Source organism: Rana temporaria, chromosome 1, assembly GCF_905171775.1.
Source record: "Rana temporaria chromosome 1, aRanTem1.1, whole genome shotgun sequence".
Lineage (NCBI taxonomy): Eukaryota > Metazoa > Chordata > Amphibia > Anura > Ranidae > Rana > Rana temporaria.
The window spans coordinates 588063130-588086177 of record NC_053489.1 but is presented as its reverse complement, the minus strand read 5'-3'; positions in this window follow the sequence as shown (position 1 = coordinate 588086177).

Below are 23048 nucleotides of genomic sequence, written 5' to 3'. Positions count from 1 at the left end.
GCCGCAGCGGACGCTGCGGCCGCAAATAGAGGCCCCGGCTTTTGGCCCACTCCTCTCCAGCCAGGCCCTGCACTCCTCTGTGGCCTCCTTCCCCACGTCTGGGCAGCCAGTGATGGACACGATCCTGAAGGACATGCTACTGTCCCTACAAACCTCCCTTATGTCTGACCTCTCCACACTATTTACAAAAATCACCTCAGACTTGCATGTGCTGGACAACAGGGTGGATGCTGTGGAGAGAGGCCTCACTGACTGCACCTCCACAGTGAACGATGTCATTGACTGCTATGATGGCATAAAGGACAAACAGGCCTGGATGCGCTCCAAGCTGGCCGATTTGGAGGACAGGTCCCGCCGAAATAATGTTAAATTGCGAGGCGTACCCGAAAACATCTCCCCTGCGGACCTTCCACGTTATGCCACTGAATTGATACGCCTTATCCTGCCAGAAGCACCCCCTCGAGAAGTGATCATTGACAGGATCCACAGGATCGCCAAACCATCTCACCTTGCAGCCTCAGTCCCTAGAGACGTCCTGATGAGGATCCATTTCTACCACATTAAAGAGAACCTGATGATGGGAGTCAAAGCCAAATCACCTCTCCCTGACCCGTTTGCCGGAGTCCAGTTCTACCCGGATCTCTCTAAGTACACCCTCCAGCTCCGCAGACAACTGAGTCCGATTACCAAGGGCCTCTTGAATCACAAAGTGCAATATAAGTGGCGGTATCCGGCCACCCTCCTTGTCACGAGAAATGGCCAGACCCACACGATCAAAGATCTGGACAAGGGCTTATGTCTCCTCCACACCTGGGGAATCCTCCCGGAACCCCAGCACGCAGCCCCGCTTGAGAAGAGAGCACTGGCTCCCCGTAGGGGCATGGAAACATACCGCACCTGAAAGAGGCTTAATTCATGATGAGTGCGGCCAAACAACGCTTCAACAGTTCCCCTGGACCCTGACGCCTGTCATCCCTGTTTCTTTGTTCTCCTGCGATACTGACTGTTCAGTTTCCCCCACTTGGAGGCCACCGTGGTGTTTACCACCCCTCCATATTCTGCCATTGCATTTTTTGCATTTTTTTTTCTTTTTTTCTTTATGTTTTGTTGTTGCTGCAGTTATACCTAACGTATTGCTCTATCTACAGCTCTCTGTGCACTCGCCCCTGAGCTTCTGGACTGCCGTACGCCTGATTTCGAACCCACCTTCGGGCCCTCGCCTGCTCTGATCTACAGCATCTAACAGTGAGTGTCACTCTTCATTACACATCAGCCTAACATTGCAGAGATGCCGCTCTCGATTTTATCGCTGAATGTGAATGGCCTGAACCACCCTGCCAAGCGCCACTCACTGTGGAGGACCGCCATGACCCTCCGCAGTGACGTGCTGTGCATTCAAGAAACCCACTAACTACAGCAGGCCTTACCCCTCTGTTCAAATCGACAGTTCCCTCACATATTCCACGCCTCCCACTCCACCAAAACCCGGGGTGTCATGATCGCAGTTAAAGACACAGTAGACTTCCAACTCCTGAACTCTGTTGCAGACCCTGAAGGTCGTTTTTTGATCCTAATCTGCTCCCTCAACCGGGTTGTGTACACGTTGGTGAATGTCTATGCCCCTAACGCACGCCAGTTGCGGTTCCTGACATGAGAGGAATATTACTAAAACTAGGTTCACGTCTCAAACGAGAGAGGACGCAGCGTGTAGACGAACTGACTACCCAAATAACGACACTAGAAACCAGTCATAAAACGAACCCCACAGACTCCCAGACAAAGCTTCTGATGTCCCTGAGACAGGAACTTAAAACTCTTCTTCTCAACTCTTTCGAATTCCTTCAGAGGAAATTTAAAGCGACCTCGTACTCCACTTCCAACAAAGCAGGGAAGAAATTGGCACAACGCCTACAAGGCAGACGCGCCAAAACTAAAATCCACCAACTTTACCACCCCCATACGAATCTCTCCCTGACGAACCCCCAGGACATAGCTGACGCCTTCAGTGCTTACTATGGTGACCTCTACAACCTGGAACGTGACCCTAACACCCCACAACCAACGCGCACTGAAATTGACAACTTCCTCCGACCTATTGACATCCCCTCCTTGACTATGCAGCAACTGGAAGCGCTTAACGCCCCGTTTACTGCACAAGAAATTCTCAGGTCAATTGACTCCCTGCCTCGGGGTAAGGCACCTGGACCTGACGGTCTGACAGGAGAATATTACAAACAATTCTCCTCCATTCTGGCCCCGCACCTTACTGAAGTGTTCAATAACGCTGCCTCCTCTTCTAATTTTCCGAATGAATATTTAAATGCACTGATCATAACCTTACCGAAGCCAGGGAAGACCCCCAATGTTCCTCAAAATTTTCACCCAATATCACTACTCAATCTCGACCTTAAAATCTATGCCAAAACCATAGCCTCACGACTATTAGAAATTATGCCCCTTCTTATCCACACAGACCAAACAGGATTCACAAAGGGCAGGCAGGCATCCGATGCTACGAGGAGGATGCTTAACCTGATCCACCACGCGGAATCCACCGGAACGCCTTCTCTGCTCCTATCTTTGGACGCAGAGAAGGCGTTCGACAGGGTTCACTGGACATACCTTGAAGCTGTACTCCGAAAATTTGGATTTGACGGCTTCATTCTACAGGCCATCTTGGCCCTATACACCAATCCCAAGGCCCAAGTATACACGGAAGGCATGCTTTCCTGCCCATTCTCTATTACCAATGGCACGCGCCAGGGATGCCCCTTATCCCCACTCATTTTTAACATGCTAATGGAACCCCTGGCAGAACATGTCCGCTCCAGTCCCGCCATCTCTGGTCTCACAATTGGTCCCCGACCCCACAAAATAAGCCTATTCGCGGACGATGTCATTCTAATCCTAACAAATCCGACCTCTTCCCTGGCTGAGGTACAAAAGTTGCTGCACTGGTTCAGCTCGGTATCATACTACAAAGTCAACACGACTAAATCATTCATACTAGACATCAACATTGACGCAACAACCAGGAACCTCCTGGAACTTCAACACCCGTTCACATGGGCTCACACTGACATCTCCTACCTGGGCATTCAACTACCGAGAACACTGACGAAACTTTACATGTGCAATTTCATACCCTTGCTGCATAACGTCCTTCAGACCTCCCAATCTCTAGCAAAACATGAACTCTCCTGGTCGGGGAGACTCGCAGCCTTTAAAATGATTTGCCTACCCCAAATCCTGTACATCTTTCGGACCCTCCCGGTACCTCTACCGGTCTCATTTTTCAGGTCCCTCCAGATGGTGTATAACAAATACCTCTGGAACGGAAAAAAACCCAGATGCGCACACTCCATACTGACTAAACACAAGTTAGCAGGGGGTACAGGTTCTATAGACTTTAGAGACTACCACACGGCGGCCGTTTTAGCCCAACTCCCCAGCTGGTTCCAACCGCTAAAAAAATCACCCTGGGGGTCCATGGAGAGCTTCTCTCTCCCTAGGCAAAATCTAGGGAGTTGGCTACTTAGTACCCCTCTTGGCGCCACAGTTCCACCCTCCTTGCCCCCGACTATGAAAGCATCAGTACAAGCGTGGGACAGACTGATATCCCTACTTGACCCAACGCCCAACGCTTCGCGCTTCGCTATTCCACTAGAATCTCTCCAGTTCCTATCACCCGACCTCTCACTGACACGCTGGTCCCTCAAAGGAATCCTATATATACAAGATCTGCTACTTGACGGTAAACCTAAGACTTTCTCTCAACTCAAAACGGAATTCGCTCTCCCAGACGCTGAACACTTTACTTTCCTACGGGTGCACCATTGCTTAAACGCGCTGCCCCTTCCCCTTTACAATGTCCCTCCTAAAATGTGGGACTACCTAACAGACCCTGCCTCTAAGACCAAGGGCATTTCCCACTTCTACAACGCTTTCCACGACAAAGGCACCTTTTCCAAATTGACCCCGCACCTTAAATGGGAAGCTGATCTCGACTGCAAATTTACTGAGGCTCAATGGCGGTGCGCCCTTAAGGCGGTCTTCAAGGCTACTAAATCCTCAGCCCTCTGGGAACTCACCCAGAAAATCTCTCTGCGGTGGTACCTCACCCCAGTGAAATTGGCATCTTTCAGCACTACCTACTCTGACATTTGCTGGAGATGTAACACAATTAGAGGGGACATACTACATATTTTTTGGACCTGCCCCAACATCCAAGACTACTGGACCAACGTTTTCCAGCTAATTTCCGAAGTTACTAAAGTCAAACCAACCCCCACACCGGCCCTTGCAATTCTCAACCTGAACATTGAAGAAATCCCCTTTCCCATGAGACACGTGACCACACACATACTCCTGGCAGCCAGGCTCAACATAGCAAGACATTGGAAGGACGTCCAGAATCCCAGCACAGCTCAGGTCAAAGACTTGGTTGCGCTTCACTTCAGCTACGAGACTATGACAGCAGTTAGTACAGGGCAGGCATCCAAAGCTCGGGCACTCTGGCAGCCCTGGCGCGACTGGACGGGAGCTACAACTACCATGAGATGTTAGGCTCCTATGACCCGTTTGGTATACTTCTTGACCGAGCAATACAAGTTCATACTGACACATAAGGTTTACTTTCTTTTTTCTGTCTAACTAACGGTTTCAAAACCCCCCATTAGGGGAAGACTACGTGTCGTAGTGGACTCTGTTATTAATCACCTCTCCACTGGCGCGACACTAATGATCCCATAAGGGGTGTCGCTCCAGGGGAGTGGACTGAACGTATGTTTTAAGTCCACTGTGTCCTTATCTCATGTGTTATTTCATGATTTATGTTGATGAACACGATTCGTTTAATTGATACATGTTTCCCGACGTCGTTGCACGACGTACAAGTTTTAACTGTACCTTGTAATACCACGTGAAACTTTAATAAAAAAATATTGAACAAAAAAAGAAGGGACTGCCTGCATGAGAATGGCAACTCTGCTATGAATTTTGGTGCAGTGCAGCATCGTTGCCACACCAAGGAAGCTTCATCAGGTTGCAGGGAAACTACAAGAAATCTAAGTGCAGATGCACTTATAATTAGGTGCTGCAGCACATATTTTTTAATGGGAGAACATAACTCTACCTTAACTATAGGGAGGGTGCCATTTTCTTTAATGGTCACTGTGACATCATACTAACATGACTAATAAATTCTTTGTAATTGACAGGAGCCCATTTTATCCCTCCCATAGGGTCCTACCTAAACCATACTGGGGTCATCTGGGCTGCTGTGATATCACTGGTACTACCACTATATATTTATCCTCATATCCTCAGCCCCTAACTTCTCTACCTTCAGGAGATCCCTGAAAACTCATTTATTCAGGGAAGCCTACCCCACACGCACCTAACAATTGTCCTCGAGTCGAGAATTTTATTTTTTTCTCAATATAATTTTTTTATCCGGATTACACGTAGGAGGATATTTGGTTAATGGGAACTCTACTGTCAAACAACATGATATAGTAGATGCCTATGGACACATAGGTGACTCTTCTCACCAATATAATGCCGTCCTGTCTAGAGTACTGCTCTCCTCTCTTCCTGGTCTCACAGGAGACACTAAGGCCCCTTTCACATGTCCGTTCCGCCTGTCCGTTCATTACAAGTCCGTTAACGGACTTGTAATGAATCCCTATGGGAACGCGTCCATTAGCGGATGGAGCATCCACTAGCGTCCGCGTCCGTCGGGATCCGGTTTTCGGACGGAAGAAAACCCTATTTTTCTTCCGTCCGGCGGAACGGAAATGATGCAGACGGACACACGGTCCGTCTGCAACCGGTTCCCCATAGGGGACAGCGGAACAGAGACAGGGCGGTCCCTGCACTGTGTGCGGGGACCGCCCTATCCACCGAGAGCTCAGCGGGAATCCCCGCTGAGCCGACGGAGCGGACTGAAAAACTGAAAGGACGTCTGAAAGGACCCTTAGTAATACTGCTGTCAGTCAAACTACTGTGATGAGGAAGGGCATGGCTCATCAGTGCTGTGTGTCTATGGCCACATCCCGGCTCAGGAGCACACATGCATGGGTTCTCCCATAGGACCCAGCTTGCTAAGGAGGCACCTAGAGAAACGAGGAGCGAATAGCGCCAAAGGGGGAGACTGCTAAAGAAGAGGTACAGGACCACTCTTTGCAATATCATTTCACAGCGCAGGTAAGTATAATATATTTTTTATTTCAGCGGCTATTGCTGGCAATGGCATCATCCGAATCGATGGGACGCCGCATTTATGGCACCGCACTGATTCCCAAAAGTGTACTACTTTTGGTGACTTCGGGGTGCGATTTCAATGGACAACTGTGCAGAAACCAGAAGTCAGGACTGACATGCAGGAATACCTTGGGGGTTCAGCTGAACTCACACAATTTCATTCCCGCTGTCAGTGTGAACCTAGGCTTAGTATCACTTTAATCTCATAACTTTTTATATTGAGGGTATAAAGAGTCTACATATTCAAAACTGCACGCCAATCCCTACTTGCTAATTGTAACCGTGTACAGCAAGGAGACCAAAAAGCAGATATGTTTTTAAATTCCTAGTTTCCTCAGTGCATCGTTATTGTCATACCTCATTGACAATCATAGTAACTGCAAGCCTAATGCCCCGTACACACCATCACTTTATGTGATGAAAAAAAACGACGTTTTTAAAAACGTCACTTTAATTGACCGTGTGTGGGGGGAAAACGTCATTTTATGTCTTGTAAAAAACGACCCAAAAAAATTGAAGCATGCTTCAATTTTATGTGTCGTTTTTCAAAACGTCATTTTTTACTTCACAGAAATTGACCGTGTGTAGCAAAAAACGTCGTTTAAAACGACGTTTTTTCACCCGCGCATGCCCAGAAGCTACTTATGAAGCAAGCTTCAATGGAAAAAGTGGTGAGAACGTAACCACGCTTTGCTAGAACATTGTGAGAAAAACGATGGTGTGTTTGAAAATTGAAGTTTCAAAAACGTCATTTTTTACTTCACAGAAAATGTCGTTTTTTTTCATCACATAAAGTGATGGTGTGTACGGGGCATAAGGCTGGGTTCACACTATTGTGATTTGGAATGCGGGTTTTCCCCACATCCAATTCGCATGTCAGAAAACTGTGACTGGCTCTCAATTGAGGCGGCTCACACAGCTCCGGGTCGGTTGAGGAGCGGATTGTACAGGAGTCTTGTGCGTCTTCTGGTCCATTTCAGGTCTGAATTCAGCCCTTAATATGGACCGAAATTGGACATGAAACGGTGAACAGGGACGCAGCGGACCCCAGCTGTGAGCCGCTCTGCACAGCAGCCTGAAGCTAGATGTACTTTACATAGCAATAACCGGTATGGCAATCTTTTACATTTAAAATATTGTAATTCCTTCAGTGAATTGAAAAAATAAGAAAAAAATATTGTAAAATAAGTACATTTTGCATGGTAACTCGAATACAATATACATAATACTTTTGTTTGTTGAGCTTTTTTTTGTTCATTATGTTCTGAAACAAGTTAACAATATAAAAGAAATAAAAAAATTGAGACATTTCTATGTAAAGGGGTTGTGATTCGAAATTTCCATTACCACACTTGCTTTGTCTAATTTTTATGTATACTACATAAACAATGTGACTGTAAATGAAAAATATCTTTATATAGCTGGCCTCTCATGTGGTAAAATAATATGGCTTGTAAAATAACCATAATAAATGGAATGTGTTTGCAGATTTACTCTAATATTGCCTTGTTGGCATGTTTCGGGGGATTATAGGTTTCTGGAATTTCCTCAAGCCAACAAAACTGCAAAGAGACATTTAGCTGGATTCACGTAGATGGGCCTAACGTTAGGCAGGCGTAAGTTAGAGAGGCAAGTGCTGTATTCACAAAGCACTTGCGTCCTAAGTTACGGCGGCGTAACGTAAATGTGCCGGCCTAAGCGCGCCTAATTAAAATTGTGAAGAGGTGGGCGTTTTTTATGCTAATGAACCGTGACCCGACGTGATTGACGTTTTTTACGAACGGCGCATGCGCCGACCGTGGACATATCCCAGTGCACATGCTCCAAATTACGCTGCAAAGAATTATTGGTTTCGACGTGAACGTAAATTACGCCCAGCCCCATTCACGGACGACTTACGCAAACGACGTAAAATTTTTAAAATTCGACGCGGGTCCGATGTCCATACTTAACATTGGCTGCGCCATCTTTTTGGTGGAATATCTTTAGGCCTGAAAACGCCTTATGTAAACGGCGTATCTTTACTGCGACAGCCGGACGTAGGTTCGTGAATAGGCGTATCTCGCTGATTTACGCATTCTAGGCGTAAATCAGTGTACACGCCCCTAGCGGCCGGCCTAAATAGACAGCTAAGATACGACGGCGCACACGGTCGTATCTTAGCTAGATTTGAGTGTATCTCAATTTGGGAATACACTTAAATTTACGACGGCGCAGATTCAGAGTTACGACGGCGTATCTACTGATACGCCGGCGTAACTCTCTCTGAATCTGGCTAATACAGTATATTTAACAAACAAAAAAAATAAAAATCAATGCTTGGAATGAAAAGCAATGTGCTGCAAAAATAGATTTTTAATGCAGTGTGTAATACAGTATAACTTTGTGTATATTGCATACTTTCCAGCTGCCCGTACTTTGATGGCAGTAGGTTCTGTGTGGGAGGTATTGCCAAAATTGTGTGCAGTTCCGTCAAATTATAAAGCTAAATGGTTCTGGGTGATAGGTATATGAATTATAGGAGGGTTCAGTTTAGGATTGTTAGTAGGTGTGTCATTTGAGGACTGTATGATATCTGCAATGCCATTGCAAAACTGAGACAAACACTAGAAAAACTAAGGGCCAGATTCTTGTACATCCGCGTATCTCTGCGGCAGCGTAACGTATCCGATTTACGTTACGCCGCCGCAACTTAGACGGGCAAGTGCTGTATTCTTAAAGCACTTGCTCCGTAAGTTGCGGCGGCGTAGCGTAAATCGGCCGGCATAAGCCCGCCTAATTCGAATTTGGACCAGGGGGGGCGTGTTTTATGAAAAAATGTACTGTGACCCGACGTGATTAACGTTTTTCACGAACGGCGCATGCGCCGTCCGTGGAAATCTCCCAGAGTGCATTGCTCCTAATACGCCGCAAGGACGAATTGGTTTTGACGTGGACGTAAATTACGTCCAGCACCATTCACGGACGAGTTACTCAAACGACGCAAAATTTTCAAATTTCGACGCGGGAACGACAGCCATACTTAACATTGTTACGCCGCACTTATGCCACCATATAGCAGGGGCAACTATACGCCGGGAAAAGCCTAACGTAAACGGCGTAATTTTACTGCGTCGGCCGGGCGTACATTCGGGAATTTGCGTATTTACCTAGGCCCAGATTCACAATCGAGATACGACTGCGTATCTCCAGATACGCCGTCGTATCTCTGCATTGCGCCGTCGTATCTATGCGCCTGATTCTTAGAATCAGTTACGCATAGATAGCTGTTAGATCCGACAGGCGTAAGTCTCTTATGCCGTCGGATCATAACTGCATTTTTACGCTGGCCGCTAGGTGGCGCTTCCGTCGAATTTCGCGTCGAGTATGCAAATTAGGTAGATACGCACATTCCCGAACGTACGCCCGGCCGACGCAGTAAAGTTACGCCGTTTACGTTAAGCTTTTCCCGGCGTATAGTTGCCCCTGCTATATGGTGGCATAAGTGCGGCGTAACAATGTTAAGTATGGGCGTCGTTCCCGCATCGAAATTTTAAAATTTTGCGTCGTTTGTGTAACTCGTCCGTGAATGGGGCTGGACGTAATTTACGTCCACGTCAAAACCAATACGTCCCTGTGGCGTATTAGGAACAATGCACACTGGGAGATTTCCACGGACGGCGCATGCGCTATTCGTGAAAAACATCAATCACGTCGGGTCACAGTACATTTACATAAAACACGCCCCCCTGATCCAAATTTGAATTAGGCGGGCTTACACCGGCCGATTTACGCTATGCCGCCGCAACTTACGGAGCAAGTGCTTTGAGAATACAGCACTTGCCCGTCTAAGTTGCGGCAGCGTAACGTAAATCGAATACGTTACGCCGCCGCAGAGATACGCGGATGTACAAGAATCTGGCCCCTAATTTGCATACTCAACGCGGAATTCGACGGAAGCGCCACCTAGAAGCCAGCGTAAAAATGCAGTTACGATCCGACGGCGTAAGAGACTTACGCCTGTCGGATCTAACAGCTATCTATGCGTAACTGATTCTAAGAATCAGGCGCATAGATACGACGGCGCAACGCAGAGATACAACGCCGTATCTGGAGATACGCCGTCGTATCTCGGTTGTGAATCTGGGCCTAAGAACTTTAAACATCGCTACATAAATATTGTTTGCAATCTCTTATTTTCCCAGGGATGCATTAGTCATAAATATGCTAACGTTCTAATGTAAAAAGGTTTTGTTTTACATTTTCAATTTCTGGTCTATGGCAAGTCACTTTATCTGTCAGTTTCTTAGGCAGCAGTAGTTTTTGTAAGCTTGGCAAAGCACAGACAATCAAAGCACATAAAATATCTAAGAACAATGCTGAAAAGCGAACTACATTGTGCTCTTGATGTTTTTATGCCACATGAAAATTCAAATTGAACCATACAGAAAAAAAAAAAATCAAGTACTCAGAACTTGCCCCGTTGACATTATACATTTTGTGCCCCAAAGGACTAAAGTGTCAGGACTCGGGTGAGACTAAAGCCTCATACACACGCACGGTTTTCTCAGCAAGAACCAGCAAGAAAACTGCTGGCAGGGCTTTCTTGCAGAGTAAACCATGCGTGTGTACGAGGCTTTCAGGTTTCTCGTCAAGAAAACTGCCCAGAATCTAGACGAGAAAAATAGAGAACCTGTTTTCCTTCCAAGAAACCAGAGCGTCTGTATACTTACCTGTCGCCGTGGAAACCTACGCATGCTCGAAATGACTTAGACGCATGCGCGGTAGCTTCCAAGGGCAATGTACTTGATGACGTCACCGCGTTCTTGCCATTCAAAAGAAAGTTCTTGCCAAGAATCTCGTCAGGAAAAACAATGGCCCAGATTCAAGAAGCAATTGCGTCTGCGTAACCATAGTTACGCAGCGCAATTGCTTACTTGCCCCGGCGTAACGAGTTCTCCTGATTCAGAGAGCTCGTTAAGCCGACTACAGCCTAAGATATGCGTGGCATAAGCCTCCTTATGCCTTCATATCTTAGGCTGCATTCTTGCGTTGGCCGCTAGGGGGCGTTCCCGTTCTCATTTAAAGGGACTGTCCCTAATTTGGAGCAATGTCCCTCTGTCCCTCATTCCTCCTCATTTGTCCCTCATTTTGGTCTGATCTATATCGTTGTATATAAAAGTGCACTACTTATTCAGCAATTTTTTTTTTTACAGTGCTAAAACTTTCATCCAATTTCTAAATCAATGCATTTCTAAATGCCAAAAGCCAATTTTAAGGAATAGTAGTGGTAAAAAAGCACTTGTGGGTTTAACCAATCTTTTTTTTGTACAGTTCTCCTTTATGGGAGGCATTGCAGGGGGTGTGTCCTATGCCTACAAACTTTTGCTAATAGGTGTCCCTCATTCCCTTCTCAGAAAGTTGGGAGGTATGGATAAAGGTTAAATTACAATAGATGTAAGGCCCCGTACACACGACCAAACATGTATGCTGAAACTGGTCCGCGGGCCAGTTTCAGCATACATGTTCGGTCGTGTGTAGGCGCGAGCGGGCCGAATTCCAGCAAACATTTGCCCGCCGGGCCTTTTCCCAGCAGACAAATATTCCTGGACGTGTTTTAAAACCGTCCGCTGGAATCCTGCCCGCTCGGACATGTACGGTCGTCAGTACAGACCTACCGTACATGTCCGAGCGCCCGCCGTCCCTCGCATGCGTCGAATGACTTCGATGCATGCGTGGAAGCCTTTAAATGGCAGGCCCGCCCACGTCGCCGCGTCATCGTCGCCTCGCGTATTGTTTACGCGTGGACTTCTGTACGATGGTTTGTACAACCATCGTACAGAAGCCCTCTGGCAGGCATGTACGGTGAAAACGGTCTGACGGACCGGTTTCATCGTACATGTTTGCTCGTTAGTACCCGGCCTTACTGTGTGTTGCGGAAAAAGTAAGAATACTCTTCACCCTAGAAGCAGGTATTGCCCTCTTTAGCAGAAATTACTGTATAACTATCTGCCAATCTCTGACATCAAGCCTGGGAAAATTTCGACCACTCCTCCAAAAAAATTCCTTCAGTCACAAGATGTTTGTTGGGTTCCTTGCATAAACTGCCTTTTTCAAGTCCCTCCATAATATTTCAGTCGGATTCAAATCAGGACATTGACTAGGGCAGTCCATAGTACTCTATTTCTTCCTTTTGAACAACTTCTGGATGGATTTGCAAGTATTCTTTGGGCCAATATTGCATTGAAATATCCATTTCTAGTTCAATTTCAACTTTCAGACAGATATCCTTACATTCTTATCAGGTAAACTTTTGCCTGTTGCAGAACTTATAGTTAACTAAATGACTGCAAGCTACTCTGGCATTGAAGCAACAAAGTAACCCCAAACCATAACATTTCCACCACCATGCTTCACAGCTTGTGTGACAAACTTTTGTCCTCGACAGGTCTATGTCTGCCGTAAATGCTTTCTCTGTCCGGTACCACACGATCCAAGATCTTTTAGCCCACCCAGTCACCAGCCGTAACACAGTGTAGGGTGAACAACAACATCAAACTCATTTATTATCACACATGGATACAAGAGATATCCAACTCGGGACCATCACTCCCCTTTGGAATTCAGGGCGGGGTAAACTGTTCAATCAGCAAGGAGGGCTGTTGGAGGAATCCCCCCCACAGCCAGTGCAGACAGAGACAATAAAACAATGGAATACAACCACACCCCAAACGATCTCAGCAAAAGAGTCCAACAGCATGAGACAACACACAATATATAAATTTTACAAGGTTCCAAGGACTCTCTAAAGAGAGTCCGACTAGTACAGATCAGAAAGGAGTTCTCGGGCCCCCACCCAAAGTCACTTCTGTCACAGCTTGTATGAGGTTTTTTTCCTGAAATTGTGTTTTTGGTTTGTACCAAATATATTTACTGTTACTGTGGCCAGAAAACTATTTTTAATTCATCGGTCCACAGCACATGGTTTCAGAAAGCCCAGTTTTGTCGAAATCAGTGGTCGCCAAACTGCAGCCCAGGGGCTGGATACGGCCATTTCCTTTTTTTATCCGCCCCTTGGGGCATTAATCCCGCCACTGTCAGCAAAAGCAGGGCATAGTTCCTGCCATTAACATCGAAAATGGGGCACTATTCCTCCAACTGACACCTACGATGGGGCACTATTACTCCCATTGATACCAACGATGGGGCACTATTCCTCTCACTGACACCAATGATGGGGCACTATTCCTCTGGAACATTTTCTTCTTCCACTGGCCACAGTCCAGCCCCCTTAAAGTTTGAAGGACAGTAAACTGGCCCTTTGCTTAGAAAGTTTGAAGACTACTGGTCTAAATGTTTAATGGCAAACTCTAATGTTCTTCTTGGCCAGCAAATACTTTTCACTTGGCACACCTCTCTTGCGGGTTAAATTGGTCCAATCTCTTTCTGGTTGTAGATGCATGCAGTTTGACACTATATATATAAAAAAAAAATGGCTGTGTGATTGTCTCATGCATTTGCACAGCCATCATGAATAATCTACCTCTTGTGACTCTCAGCTCTATCTAGAAATGCCAAGAAAATCAAGAAAATGCCATATTACAGCCATTATTTGGAGCTGACAATCATAGGAAGAAAACATATCATTCAAATTACGGGACTATTTATGGCAGCTGTGTGAATGCTTGAGACATCTGCACAAGTGCACAGCATACTTTTTATAAATATGCCCCTAACCATCTGCAAATTCTGCAATTAAAGCTGCCATCTTGGCCTCTGATTGATCTTTAACTGCCATGGTGCTGAACAGGTGATCAGTTATGAACCAGCTATTTAATGGTTTGACAGTTTGGCTAAGAGCACAACCAATGTGGCAGTTATATTCCTGGCATGTGAGGCCCCATACACACGAGAGGATCCATCCGCTGGAATTGATCTGCGGACCGGCTCCAGCGGATAGATCCCCTGGTGTGTACAATCCAGCGGATCTGTTTCCGCGGATTTCTATCCCCTGGGATGGATTTCAAGCGGATAGAAATTTGAAGACATGCTTTCAAATCTATCCGCTTGAATCCATCCCAACGGATTGATCCGCTGGTCTGTACAGACTCACCGGATCAATCCGTCCGAAGGGATCCCCCGCATGCGTCGTAATGATTCGATGCATGCGTGGAATTCCTTATATGACAGCGTCGCGCACGTCGCCGCGTCATCATCGTGGCGACGGCGCGACACGTCATCGCGAGGGGATTTCGGCGCGGATTTCGATCCGATGGTGAGTACACTCCATCGGATCCAAATCCTCGCAAATCCTCGAGAGGATTTATCCGCGGAAACGGTCCGGTGGACCGTATCCGCGGATAAATCCTCTCGTGTGTACTAGGCCTAACTGTTTTTTTTAAACTGTCAAATCAATGTGTCTAGTTCTGCTTTAAGACCCCTTTCGCCCTGAATGCGTTTTTCAGGCACTAAAGGGCTAAAAATAGCACATGTAAAGCACCTGAAAAACACCTCCCCTGCAGCCTCAGTGTGAAAACCTGAGTGCTTTCACACTAGAGCGGTGCACTTGCAGGATGTTAGAAAAGGTCCTGCAAGCAGCATCTTAGGAGCGGTGGAGGAGCAGTGTATGAATGTGAAATGAATGGGCACCGCTGCCGAAGCGCCTGCATTTCACCCTTTTTTCAGCCGCTAGTGGGGGTTAAAAGCGCTCCGCTAGTGTCCGAAAAGCATTGCTAAATCAACGGTAAAGTGCCACTAATACTAGCGCCGCTTTACTGCTAACGCGGCCAGCTGCCAGGGGTAAAGGGTTCTAAATGTTGGAGTTCTTGGAGACTTTTAAAGTATAAAACAGTCAACTCTTGGTTTGAATTTGCTGGGTTGGCCAGTCCTAAACAAATGAATCAGTCATTTGGAACTTTACCCATAACAACTTAAAGGAGTTTTTTTTTGCTCAAATGACTGTTTACAGGGTATAAAGACATAATAGTTAACTGATTCCTTTTAAAAACGATTAAAAAATTAATCATATAATGTACCTGTAGTTTCAGTTTCGTTTTTGCATGTTATCCTGCCTCTGTGCTGTATAGTGCCATAGAGAAGTGATGGTTTGGAAAATGAAACTAGAAGCTCCCAGTACTGTGGTCATCAGGAAACAGACAACCAGGAAGTGTCCAGAACAGAGCAGAATTACAGCAACATCAGAGCAAAAACGAACAATGAGGACATGAAACCAGGACTGCAGTAAGGTAAAGGAGGCTATTTAGCTAAAAAAAAAAAAAAATCCTTTAGTGACCCTTTAATAAAATATAATGTTCTTTAGCAAGGAACATATATATTCCACATTAATAATTATGCTACCAAAATTATTGTGTGTTGTAAATCAGAGGTTGTCAACCCCCGGGCTGAAGCCCACTACCGGGCCTTGGCCTTTCTGCAGCCGGGCAGCAGGTGCGGGCGTCCGGCATGAGAGAGCCCGGCGGCCAGCATGAGAGATCCCGGCGGCCAGCATATGAGCACCGGGTGGAAGAGATAAGCGAGCGGGTGGGCAAGCAGAGATGACATTATCTCTCTCCGCCCCCCGCATCGCTGCTCTTCCGCCCTGTCAGCCTCAATGTTGGAGGGGCTGTGGGGAACAGAGAGATTACATCATCTCTCTCTGCCCCTGCATTGCTGCTCTTACACCCTGTCAGCCTCAATGTCGGAGGTGCGGCGGGGAGCTGAGAGATGACATCATCTCTCACCGCTCTCCTGCCTTCACTCGGCCACCCATCTGTGCTAAATGGACTAGTGCTGCCACCAATGCAGTGGCAGGCAGCATGGCAAGTGATATTCCAAATCTTGTGACAGGCAGCATGGCAGGTGACATGGCAAGTGACATTCTGCATATGCTGACAGGCAACGTGGCAGATGACGTGGCAAGTGACATTCCACATCTTGTGGCAGGCAACATGGTAGGTGATGTGGCAAGTGACATTCCGCATCTGGTGACAGTCAACGTGGCAGGTGACGTGGCAAGTGACATTCCCCATCTTGTGGCAGGTGACGTGGCAAGTGGCATTCCCCATCTTGTGGCAGATTACATGGCAAGTGGCATTCCCCATCTTGTGGCAGGTGACATGGCAAGTGACATTCCGCATCTAGTGACAGGTGACGTGGCAAGTGACATTCCGCATCTGGTGGCAGGCAACATGGTAGGTGATGTGGCAAGTAACACTCGTGGCAGGCGACGTGGCAAGTGACACACTCAGGGCTCCCACTAACTCATCATTATGGTGAGTTGAACTATTTAATTCATAACTTCTATGTAATAATCGAAATAATGCGCTGACAAATTGCCCACGAAAAATCGCTTATCCCCCGCGTGCCAAACCCCCCCCCCCCCCCCCCCCCAACTGGGCCTTGGCAAAATTTTCCCCGGTAACAAAAAGGTTGGAAACCACTGGTGTAAATTGCTTCCAGCATTGTTATTTTTAATTTTTTTCCTGGAGGCTGCCATTTTGTTGAAGCCCAGAGCCCCTGAACAGTAGTAAATCATAAATTGGAACCAAACCCATCAATTTAACAGTTTCAGAAAACTTACATTAATGGTATGCTGGGATTGCTAACTGTCACATTTGTTTGTGTCCTCAACCAAACCAAAGTGGCTGGTGTCCTAATTGATCACATGTGCAGCACCATGGCAGTTGCAGCTCAAACAGAAGCAGCTTCCTTGGCTGCAAAGGATAGGATTGTTTGATTTCTCTTTAAGGCTGTCAGCAGATTGGCCTCTACAATCTCGGCAGTGCCTAAAAATGAAGAGCAATTGAGCATGTGCAGAGCAGGGTGAAACTTTGTATTGCTGGAGTTTATACAGTATAGACAACATTTTTTATGTTTTACCTAGCTATACTTGCAAAAGGGGTCAGCCTGAAGTGATCTAATAGAACTTAATTTTTTACTAAAGTTCCACTTTAAAAATCTGGCAATTGTATGTGTCATTTTTTTTCAAATGTCATCTTTATCTTTTTTATATTTCCTATTGAGAATGACATTGCATTTTTATATCTTCAGTCAATCACATATAAACCCCCACCAGTCTATCTAAATCCCATTGAGCCAAGGATAATGAAGCCCACCTTTCAACTATACCAACAGCTATTACTAAAACCACAAACCTGTCATGATGTAAGGATTTGGACAATTTGGATGTGCAGCTCTTTTACCTAAGTATCTTGGGCTGTAAGGTTGCATTACAGTAGCTATGGTTATTTGAGGCTCTCCTGTGCCCCTGTATCTGCTCACGTTTTATAAAACTTATTTTACTAATAAACCTACTTAACTTGGCTTAATAACAAACACTGGGGCTTATTAACTAACACTGGCTGCAGTTGGATTGAACTGCATCATGTGTACTGATTATTTTGTGTCCATTATACTGAGGAATGTAATAGCCAAAAATAAATGTGCTGCTACAGAGCAATGAAGCTCATTTCAGTCTGACAGGTAGATGGTGATCCCAATATGCTGCCTTTTAGATCAGACTCTAGGGAAGTCTTAGGCCAGGAATGGTGCTGGTCCCTGGGAATTAGAGAACCAGCGAGCAGCACAAGGCTCTGCCTAGCAAGCGCTGCCAAAAAACATGATGTGGCTATGTAAAGCAGCGATTGAAGGGTTTGGTAGGCCTGGGGGGGGGGGGGGGGGGCATGTGGAGGGTCCTTGCCGCCAGGAGTGGGGGTGAAAGGGCAATTGGTTGCAATTGGTTGCCTGCTGTAATGACAGCAATTTAGTGACGGGATAGCAGAGTTATAAGTAGGATAAGCAGTTTTCTGCTGCAGATGTGTGTGTGCATTTTGAAATCCAATCAAATCAAATTATTTGGTAAGCAGCAGTAACAATCAATTACAGAATGCACTCTGCATTGCCTACTTCTGACCTCGGCACTCTCCATTACATACTACTGACCCCTGCCCTTTTGTTGCTTACTCCAGATCTCTGTACTGTGCATTTCTAACTACTGACCTGTGCACTTTTCCTTACCTACTCCTGATGCCTAAACTCTGTATTACATACCACTAACTCTGCTTTTTGCCAGGAGTTTCTGCTGCTGATTCTCTGGCATGCTGCTGAACGTGTTATAGCAGTTCCCTGTATGCCCTTTCCAGGTAATGTTCTTTCCTTAGCAAATATTCCAGATCAGGTTTAAGCTTTGGGACCCCTTCAAGACCGAGCATAGCCTCTCTGTATTCTTGTAGGTACTCAAAGGTAGATTCCCCTTAATCACCAAACACAAAAACATTTGTAAGGCGCTCCCACAGCAATCCAAAGTCATATCCCTCCGGAGAGCATTCTGTTGTCTCCCCTAAATATCCCTGCTCTGCTTGCCATTGCAGAACCCGATATTGATTGTTCATAGCTCTATCTCTCTGGACCAGCCTGTCGAACTCAGTCACCCATTGCTCCTGGGGCTGCTCTCCCAAGAATGGCATACGTAAATCCTGTTGGTAACTGGCCCATTGCTCTGGGGTTGGAAAGCACTTGCCCTGCTGTATACCAGCGACCTGAAGGGCTCCAATCCCGAGCCCTAACCGAATTTGCTGCCTGGTCTCCAGCTATTCATCCGCAGATACAATCCTGGAGTATGATGAAAAGACGAACTGCAGCGGCCCCGGGAACTCTGATGCCAGATCCATATCTCTGCTGGGGTGACTAAAATCTGATATCCTGACCCTGATTGATTCTCAATGAAGGTTTGGATGTCCCCGACTTAAGGAAGCATCCCACTGCTTGCTACCAATGTAAAGGAATGTCCCACACTCCACTTGATTGCTTCCATCAGTATATCGCTTCCTAAGCTCTGGAACACAAAACCAGTGGATCTGGCTAAGTTACCCCAAGAACTAGGCAGTACCAGTTTTGGAGTAAACCAAAATAAGAATTGTTTATTTGAGCTAGTATACAGGCTTTTATACACTTGAGAAGGACACCCCCCCCCCTTCTGACCATTTTATCCTACCAATACAAACTACACAAAGGAATATAGCGTATTTTATCTGCATATACTGCACACTTTTTTGCCCTGAAATTCAGGGCAAAATCGTGGGTCCGCGATATACGCCGATACCCGCGCCGAGTTAGAACTACTCCGCCGGCATATACCGAGCGCAGTACACTCGTGTATAGTCGGGCAGACTCGGCTCCTCTCGCAGTCACGTCCTGGACGTACAGGACGCACAGGACATGACCGCGAGAGGAGACGAGCCTGCCCGACTATACACGAGTGTACTGCGCTCGGTATATGCCGGCGCAGTAGTTCAAACTCAGCGCGGGAAGCGGAGATCGAGCGGGGAGGACACCGCAGAAGGACGCCGGACCCGACGAGGAGGACACCACCGAAGCCGCAGACGGATGCCGGACCCGACGAGGCCGCCGATGGACGCCGCGCAAGACACCAAAACTGTAAGTACTAAAATCTTTTTTCCACAGGAATGCGGGTCCACTTTAGGGGTGCGCGCTATACGCCGGAGCGCGCAATACCCCGATAAATACGGTAATTAGAACAACAGGCATCTACTATAAATATGATGTTAATTCACCCCCTGAATGACTCAGAGGTAGGTCGGACTTGCCGTCTTCTAGCTCACAAACTACAATTCACATTATCACACAGGCCCCTTCAAACAGAGTACTCTTCAAACCTTCCTTACTTTTTAATAGGACCTTGCTAGGTCATCTCCTTAGATTATGTTGCACACTGGGGAGCTTTGATTTCTTCCATGTTTTGCAGGTAGATCCCCACCTTTCCAGGGTTGCCCTGTTCTACCATGTAAAGTATAGTATAAATGGGGAAAAGATAATTTTCTGTTAACTAATTTCTCACTATAGTTTTTTTTAGAAATAGAGAATGTATTTCTCCTCAGCCTCCTATTATCCATACATAAGTTAGATTCAGTTCTGAATTCTGAATTCATTGTTGTTGGGGGCAAAAGTGTAACAGCTAATTATGGAGTGCTTTAAGTGAGCAGATGATTTGCTGTTACTTTGCCAAATCATTCTAGTAGCCTCTCTAATGAAGGAAAGGAAAATTTAATGAGTTTGTTTCAGAGTGAAATTAATGTTGTCTTATTTAATCAGAAGAATTAATCTTTCAAGTGCACAGACCCAACATGAAAGAGAATTTGAACAGTGCTTTCTCATTCAAGTTACACTTCTGCTAATTGTTGTTGGTAAAACCACTTCATGATAACGGTGTATATAAATATGCTACTTCGTTCTCTTCACATAGACAGTACAAACAATACTCTGCATACTGTTTTGCAGGTGCAGCCTGTGTCCCAATGAGTCTAATGACCCAGCAAATTGGGGTGCACACTATACATCTCTTAAAGTCAAAGTATAACTAAAGGCAAACCTCTTTTTTTTCTATGTTCTTGTTGCTGATCTCCACCAACTTTGTCATCCATGGGGCAGATCCACAAAGATTTGCCCCGGCGCACTGTATCTGAGATACGCTACGCCGCCGTACCTTACTGCAGTTTGGTTCGAATCCATAAAGATTTTGCGCCGTAAGTTACGGCGGCGTAGTCTATCTCTAGCGGCAGAAAGGCGCCTAATTCAAATCGGCGAGTAGGGGGGCGTGTTTCATTTAAATGAAGGGCGCCCCCGCGCCGAACGAACTGCGCATGCACCGTCCCTAAATTTCCCGCCATGCATTGCGCTAAATGACGTTGCAAGGACGTCATTGTTTTGACGTGGACGTAAATTACGTCCATCCCGATTCACGGACGACTTACGCAAACTGAAATATTTTTTTTAAATTAAACGTGGGAACGATGGCCATACTTAACATAGCAGGTTTAACTATACGCCACAAAACAGCAGCTGTAACTATATGCCGAAAAAAGCCGACTAGTGACGACGTAAAAAAATGCGACGGCCGCTCGTACGTTCGTGGATCGTCGGAAATAGCTAATTTGCATACTCGACGCAGAAAACGACGTGAACGCCACCCAGCGGATGCCGAAAAATTGCATCTTAGATCCGAAGGCCTATGAAGAGGTACGCCTGTCGGATCTAACCCAGATACCGTTGTATCTTGTTTTGAGGATTCAAAACAAAGATACGACACGGGAAATTTGAAAGTACGCCGGCGTAACAGTAGATACGCCGCGTACTCGCTTTGTGGATCTGCCCCCATGTTTTTCTGAGCTCTGTAGTTCCTCTGTAATAGGCTGCTGAACTTGCTGAAAAAAACGTTATTACCTGCTGACATCCTGTTTGTAAGACCGCTGGCTTCTAGCCCTCTCCTCAGCTCAGCCAGCGGTCTGACATCCCCCTTGTAGCCCTCTGAAAACAAGCAGGAAGGAAGTGGGTGGAGAGGGTCTCCCAGCCCCCCATCTGTGCCACCCATAGAGGAGGTGTCCTCCTTCTCCTCTCTCCTCCCTCCTCCTCCTCCCTGCCAGCAATCCGCTCCTCCACTTTCACCGTTGCACCGCCTCCGCCCGCTATCGCTATCTCTTTGCAGTGCGTGGATTATTATTAGAAATCAGTTGTATGACACAGCAGGGATGTCCATGAAGGGACATTTGTGCAAATGAGACACAGATGGTGAAAAAATAATCTAACAGGGGATATAACTCTCCCTTGCTCTATCTAATTATCCACGAATATTGCCTACTTTAAACTGTTACTAAACCCAGGACCCTGCAGTCACTATATCTGGTCTCCCACAGTACACAGAACATGGAAATGTAAATATAAACTGCTAAATACTTTTTCTCATCAGCAGTATATAGCAGTCTTGTGACTTCTATCAGTGTCTGGCCAAGCACTGGTTAAAGCTTGTAGAAGGAATTTTCATAAAATAAAATACAATCCTCCATTCATGGATGCACATCCACTATTCTCTCTAAATTTCTTGCTGCTCCTGAAGGAAAAACACCAGGATACCTCTCTTCGTCATAAACAGAGGTTAAAAAAAAGATTGACAATGAATCACAAATACTCCCATTACAATTGTTCATACACAATAGGTTTAACCCCTTCTGCTTTTCTGGTTAATCAGGCCATCGGCTCTTGTTTTCCAATAGTTTTTATTGAAAGAAAAAGAATATTACAACAACACAGAAGCATCGCCACAAATTCTAAAAGTGTTAACAAACACCTAAGGTCTCCATCCCAATACATAACACCATATATTATTCGGCATCATCATCGTAACAAAAAGCATAATAAAATACTCCAGGGTAAAACACTGAGTGTGGTTCTCCCCAATTAATCGATGACCAAACCTTAGTAGGCCCGAGACCTGCCGGTCAAGAGACCTGGATCTGGAAACCCCAAATCCATTCTGCTGCCTCTATTACTATCCGAACGGGAGGACCCGCTTTGAAAGACTTCCGTTGGAAAGATGGAGGTGTAAAGAAATAAGCAGTATCGTATATGGAAAAGAAAAGAAGAAAAGGAAAGGAAGAAAAGAGAGGGAACAGATAGGAGAGCAACCGACCAGCCCCTAGAAATCAATTGAATGGATCCATAACCGTAGCTCACATCTCCACCGAGGCCATCGGCTCTTGAAACCTAAACTGAGCGTACCTGCTCTCTATTTTCTCGTCGGGATTCCCGGCGTTTTTTTCTCCGCCCGATCTACTACTCACCTATTGGAAAGACTGCGAGGCAGTGCCGATGGAGCATACACACGGCCGGGATTCCCAGCCAAAGCTCCATGGCAGTTTTCCTGTTGGGTTCTCGGCTTTCCCCTCGGTTTTCTCGGCTTTTTACCGCTGAGAAAACCAAGCGTGTGTACAGGGCTTAAGTGTTACTACAAAGTA